This window comes from Eretmochelys imbricata, chromosome 24 (assembly GCF_965152235.1).
Source record: "Eretmochelys imbricata isolate rEreImb1 chromosome 24, rEreImb1.hap1, whole genome shotgun sequence".
Classification (NCBI taxonomy): Eukaryota; Metazoa; Chordata; order Testudines; family Cheloniidae; genus Eretmochelys; species Eretmochelys imbricata.
Window position 1 is genome coordinate 10,782,677 of NC_135595.1, and position 6,786 is coordinate 10,789,462.

Genomic DNA, 6,786 nt, shown 5'->3' on the forward strand with positions numbered 1-6,786 from the left:
GGTCCTATTGAACCTTTCCACGAGGCCGTCTGTTTGCGGGTGGTATGCAGAGGTCCGTAGGGCTTGTACATGGAGCAATGAACAGAGATCTTTCATCAACTTGGACATGAAAGGTATCCCTTGATCGGTCAATATCTCCTTGGGTAGCCCAACCCGGGCAAAGATCTGTACTAGCTCCTTAGCTATTGCCTTGGGAGCTGTGTTGCGTAGGGGGACAGCTTCCGGGTACTGGGTTGCATAGTCCAGTACAACAAGCACATGTTGGTGGCCCCGAGCTGTCTTCTCTAGGGGCCCTACCAGATCCATGGCTATCCGTGTAGCCAGACAGCCAGCCCCCCCTCCTCTCAGACCAGCATTGCTGGAAACACAGGAGGAAGCCGGAACAGGGCACTTAACATATATTCCAGCACAGCCTTTGAAGCTGTGAAAAGCACAGGTGTGCTGCTACAATGTGCCTCTGGGAACAGATACAACGATTAAGCTCACAGCAGGCAGAGGCCCTGTGACAGACATGGCTCTTAGCCCCTACTAAATAGCGTGATGCACACACACCAACATCCTAGGTGGGAAAATATTTACCCTGATAAAAGAAATGTCCAGTAGTCGACACTTATTGTTTCTCTCCCTTGCAAGTGTAAACTACTCTTGCGAAAGCTGGCGTCACCCAGACAGACCAGCCTCAATTTGGCATAAGAAAGGAGAAAGAGAATAAAGGAGTACAGAGGTATAAGTAGGGGACCTACAGCACCATGATTTTTGAGTGCTTTTCACTATCTATCTGCTGGTCAGATAACTGACAGCCTCCCAAGGCTTCTGCAGCTAAGAGGGTCCCTACGCCTTGTCCCTTATTCGTCTTTCCGCGGAATTGAGTGACCGATCCTGGCTTGGCACCGCTGGAATCGAGAGATGCAAGGAGGGTAAGAAGCACCCACACCTGATCTCCTATCTTTAGTGTACACATATTTTGAAATAGAGCTCTATACTTTGTTTTCTTTCTTTGGGATTGTGGCTTCAGTTTTGTAACTTGTTTGTGTGTGTAACATCTCTACATTTAAATAAGTAGGCACTAGCAATTTTGTAACCACATGATTAGAATCTAGCTTAATAAATTTTGGTAACCATTTATGCATAAGCCTGACTTGTTTTCTCTGGTTTACTGTAAAGCAGCCGACACAATTAAAGAACCTCAGCCGTTTTGGCTCTAAAGCCTGGCCCTGAGGTGAGAGTACTAAGAGCCTAGTGTTGAGTTGTGCCGCCTCCACGGGGCAAACTCTTGGGGCACCTGTCAGTCAATCCTGGCTGCCCGCTGTGAAGGAGCTCTGAGCTCTAGCAGTTAAAGTCACGGGTGTGGAGAGGCTCTTAGCGCTGCCATTGGGGCACCTGTCAGTCAGTATTGACTGCCCGCTGCAAAGGAGCTCTGAGCTCTAGCAGTTAAAGTCACGGGTGGTTAGGACCTTGGGGCATCCGTCAGCCTAGCCCGGGCTGCCCGCCGCGAAGGGACAGTGCGTCCTAGCGGTTAAAGTCACGGATGGTATAAACGGGCATAGCTGGCACCTCACCAAACATCCTTGGCCGTCGGCTAACAATCCGTTCGAAAGGAACCTCTATTATTGGAAGAGGTATCAGAGGAGCACGCAAATGTGGATGAGGGCTACGTAACTGACATTCTGGACAAGAGGTGCAGTATCGCCGGACATCTTCATGTACTCCTGGCCAGAAGAACCTCCGCAGGATCCGTGCCTGGGTTTTCTCTACCCCTAGGTGTCCTCCAAACAGGTGACTGTGGGCTAGACTCAATATGGCTTTGTGATGTTTTCGTGGCACCAGAAGTTGTTGTATCTCTTGCTCCTGCATTTGCACCACATGGTACAGGAGATCTTTCTTCACTATAAAGTAAGGTCTGGGACCCCGGACCTTCCCATCCACGGGTATCCCATCGATCTCGGCCACCTCTTTCCTGGCATTATCATATCGGGGTTCATCTGCCTGGTCCCGCCCAAAAGTCTCTCTCCTAGGACTAACCTGCCCAAGCTCCCAGGGGCCGGCTTTTGCTTCTTCCAACAGCTCGCCGCCATCATGACTGGGGGTAGCCTCTGGCTCACCTTTTGAGGTGGAAGTTTCTCTGTTGGCTGCTCGCGTCCATCTGCCTGCTAGGGAGGTCTTCTGGCCCTGGGTCAGGATCCGGGTTCCCAAGGCCTCTGCAGCCTTCCTCTCTTTTTTTGTCTTCCGGGTCTTTCAGGGGGCTGAGAACAGATCCTGAGAAATCTCAGCGAACATTGGGGGTTGACATTCCCCTGGTGACGAGTCACTGTCCTCAGGGTCCCCACCTCCCTCCAGCCTCTCCGTGGGGAGTAAATTATCAAACCCTGGATAGTCCCTCCCAATGACTATAGGATATGGGAGTTTAGGTAACTACACCCACGGTCACCTCAATGGGGTTTCCCTGAACCTCTGTCTCCACTGGGATGGTGGGGTAACGGCTCACAGCCCCATGCATGCACATCACTGCTACATGTTTGGCTTGTAGCAGCTGACTACTTTTTACCAGCTTACCCGATATGAGGGTGATAGCACTCCCAGAGTCCACAAGCGCTGTAATCTCTGCGCCATTTATCCTCACTGGCCTGGTGTAATTATGTGGGGCTAAAGCGACCCCCGCAAGGTGGATAAGGGAGCATGGGACCTCCCAATCCCCCAAGTTACATTGCATAAGCTCCTCAGTGCTGGGACACTATGCTGCTATATGTCCCCACTCCCCACATGCATAACATCTATAATTGTTTTTAATCACTCCCCTATCCCGGGGGTTAGGGGGTTTAGTCCCGGGGTTCCCCCCACTCAGACCAATCCCTTCCTTCTGGGGTCCCTGCTGGTTTTCGCCCCCCCCTTCTTCCACCTAGAACTCCCCGGGGGTTTGGCTGCCCAACCTTCCAGGGTTGGGGTTGGGTGCTTGCTTCGAAAGGGGCCTTCCTTGGGTAGTCGGGTCAGTTCCCTGGCTGTCATCTGTCTTTCTACCAGTGTGATCATCTCGTCGTCCGTGGACAGACTGTTCTGGCCTACCCATTTGCCGAGATCTGGCGGCAGTCCCCGCATGTAATGGTCTATGACCAGGGTCTCCAAAATCTCCTTTGGCCTGCACACCTCAGGCTGTAACCACTTCCGCGCGAGGTGTATGAGGTCGAATAGCTGGGACCTTGGGGGTTTGTTCTCCTGGTATTTCCACTCATGGAACCTCTGGGCCCTTACTGCTGCCGTTACCCCTGATTGTGCTAGGATCTCTGCCTTCAGCCGGGTATAGTCAGTGGCATCCGTGGCAGGCAAGTCAAAGTAGGCCTTCTGGGCCTCTCCACACAAAAAAGGGGCGAGAATGCTGGCCCACTGCTCCTGGGGCCACACCTCACACTGAGCTGTCCTTTCACATGAGAGGAGATATGCCTCTACGTCATCTCCTGACGTCATCTTTGGCAGACAACCAGTGGCCCTCAGAGTTCATGTCCCGTCAGACCCGCCTGGATGGTGAGGATCTTCAGCTGGTCCACCACCACTCTCAAGAGGGCACGATCTTGGGTCACCTGGCTCATCAATAATTGATTGGTTTCCTGCTGTAGCCGCATAGACTCCTGTTGTGCCATTGCCTGAACCCGGGTGGCCTCCTGCTGGGCTCCTGTAGCTTGTACCAGAGCTCTGACCACCTCCTCCATTGTGGTACAAAGCAAACAAAAAAAAAACAAAAAAAAAAAAATCCAAAACCCCAGTGCACTGGTTTTTTTTTAAACCTCTTTCTTCCACCACGCTGGGAACGAAATCCCACTGCTAACACCAGTTGTGACAAAGCTCTGTCCTTGCCTCCATGGGTCCCACATTTCCTGGTGGATTTCGCTTGCCTCAGATGCTCACCATGACCCTCCACGTAACCCTTCTTTCTCTAGAGACAAGGGTCACAGTCTACTGAGCCATTTTTATCATAAGCCAGCAAGGGAGGTGAGGAGAAGTTATCCTTCCTTGCACAGTCTCTGTTGTCTCCCAGTCTCAGTAATTAATCAGGAGGCAAAGGTCGGGGGGGGGAGCCCAGGCCCACCCTCTACTCCGGGCTCCAGCCCAGGGACTCTAATAGTATCAGCTATGGTAGCTGACCTTTTAGAAACATGACATGTACAATTCCCTGGGCTACTTCCCCCACAGCAGCCCTCACTTCCTCAAGCTCCACTTCACCCTTACTTCAGGTTCTCCTTCCTTGTGCCTGATATGGTGTGTACTACTCAGCCTCTCCAACAGCACAACTTCCTCCCACAGCTCCTGACATGCACACCCACCTGACTGCCTGGGAGGCTTTTAACTAGTTTCAGCCAGCCCCTGATTGGCTTCAGGTGTCCCAATCAACCTAGCCTTCTCCCTGCCTTCTGGAAAGTTCTTAATTGGCCCCAGGTGTCTTAATTGACCTGGAGCAGCTTCCATTTCACTTATCCTGGTACCAGGGATTTGTTTAGCCTGGATCTAATATATCTATCTCCCAGTACTTTTCTATAGCCATCTGGCCTTGCCCCATCACAGTTGTGAGATTGGGAAAACCCACAACCAGCCTTTTAGGTACAACAATGGGGTAGATTAATGACTCATCAGTACCCATCAAGAAAAGAATCCACTATCCTTGAGACTTCGCGGAGGAGTCGTGTAGGCCCTGGGGGTGGACTAACCCACCTCACAGCGAGGAAACTATAGAAGAGGGGAAGTGACATCATCACTTGGAGTCATTCCCCCCACAATTCAACACCTGGAAACACATCTGGAGGACAAAGACTTTGAACTGGAGGAGGGTGGTTCTGAGTCGGGAAAGAGTCCCAGCCAGTGTACTGTGGATCCACGACCTGTTTGTAACATCTGTCTGGGTGAGACACTGCTTGATTCAAATACTGCTTAGTTTGTAGACCTCAGATTGTGAATTTATTTTTATTTCTTAAGTAACCAACTTTGATCTCGACACTTGTGACTTATAATCACTTAAAATCGATCTTTCTGTAGTTAATAATCCTGTTTTATATTTGACTTAAAACAGTGGGTTTTGGTTGAAGTGCTTGGAAAATCTCGGCTCAGTTTACAAAGATGAGTGCGTGTCCACTCCACACTGAGGGAGGGGCAAACATAATGAAGTTAAGAGGGGAATTCCCTGTGGGGAATCAGATATGTAATTCCTGTGTCTACAGAGACTAGTTCAACATTTTCATGGAAAGCCATGTAGTAGAGCAGGGGCGGGCAAACTTTTTGGCCTGAGGGCCACATCAGGTTTTCAAAACTGTATGGAGGGCCAGTTAGGGGAGGCTGTGCCTCCCCAAACAGCCAGGCGTGGCCTGGCCCCTGCCTCCTATCCAACCCCCCGACTTCTCGCCCCCTGACGGCTTCCCCGGGACTCCTGCCCCATCCACCACCCCCTGCTCCCTGTCCCCTGACCACCCCTGGAATCCCCACCCCTGACTGCCCCCTGCTGCCCCATCCAACCCCCACTCTTATTCCTGACTGCCCCGACCCCTATCCACACCCCCGACCACACCCCCAAACTCCCCTGCCCTCTATTCAACCTCCCCTGCCCCCTTACTGCGCTGCCCAGAGCACCAGGTCAGGCCATGGCTCTGCAACTGCGCTGCCCAGCCACCCAGAATGTTGTGCCAGTGGCATGACGCACTGAGGCTGCGGGGAAGGGAGAAAGTGGGGGAGGGGCCGGGGGTAGCCTCCCAGACCAGGAGCTCAGGGGCCAGGCAGGAGGCTCCTGCGGGCTGGATGTGACCCGCGGGCCATAGTTTGCCCACCTCTGTAGTAGAATGTGATTCAGACACTGCTTGGAAGCTGAGGCATTAAATTATGGGGAAACCCACAGATTTTGCAGACCCCAAATGCTGCCCTTAATCTGACTGTAGCTGAGACCATGCATAACTCATGATCTGCAAAAAAAATTTCCCTCATAATCAGCTTCAGGAAAGTTTTCTTCCCACTGAGAAGAGCTGGAAATGGACTCTTTCTTGAAATATTATAGCTGAGGTGGGCCTTGACACTGAAAGGGCACCAAAAAGTGAAGGTTTGCTGAATGCCAGCACTGGGCACCAGTGTTAACAGTTTCAGAGTGGTAGCCATGTTAGTCTGTATCAGCAAAAACAACGAGGAGTCCTTGTGGCACCTTAGAGACTAACAGATTTATTTGGGCATAAGCTTTCGTGGGCTAAAACCCACTTCATCAGATGCATGGAGTGGAAAATACACCGGCAGGTAGAAGTATACAGAACATGAAAAGATGGGAGTTGCCTTACCGAGTGGGGGGTCAGTGCTAACGAGTCAATTAAATTAAGGTGGAGGTGGGCTATTGTCAACAGTTGACAAGAAGGGGTGAACACCAAGGACAGAAAAATCACTTTTGTAGTGGTAATGAGGCCAATGTAATCAAGGTGGCCCATTTCAAACAGTTGCAAGAAGGTGTGAGTATCAGTAGGGGGAACACTGCCAACCACATCTGGCCAGGACACTTGCTGTATGTCTCAGCTAAAAGTCTGCACCTTACCCTTACCCACCTTAACCTGCTGGGATATTGACGCAGAGATGAGACGGCTACCTCAAATCAACACCCCCCCCCCCCAACAGCACAGTTCTACACAACAGCATGCTGAACTGTGCCCCCCCAATCCCTATCACTCACATACAAACCCACCCAAAGCCTAGCAGGATGTCAGCACAAGGTCAGCTGGCTACTGAGACAGACAGACGGCAGAGAGCACAAGAAATTCATAGCAAGTAGGTTAAATA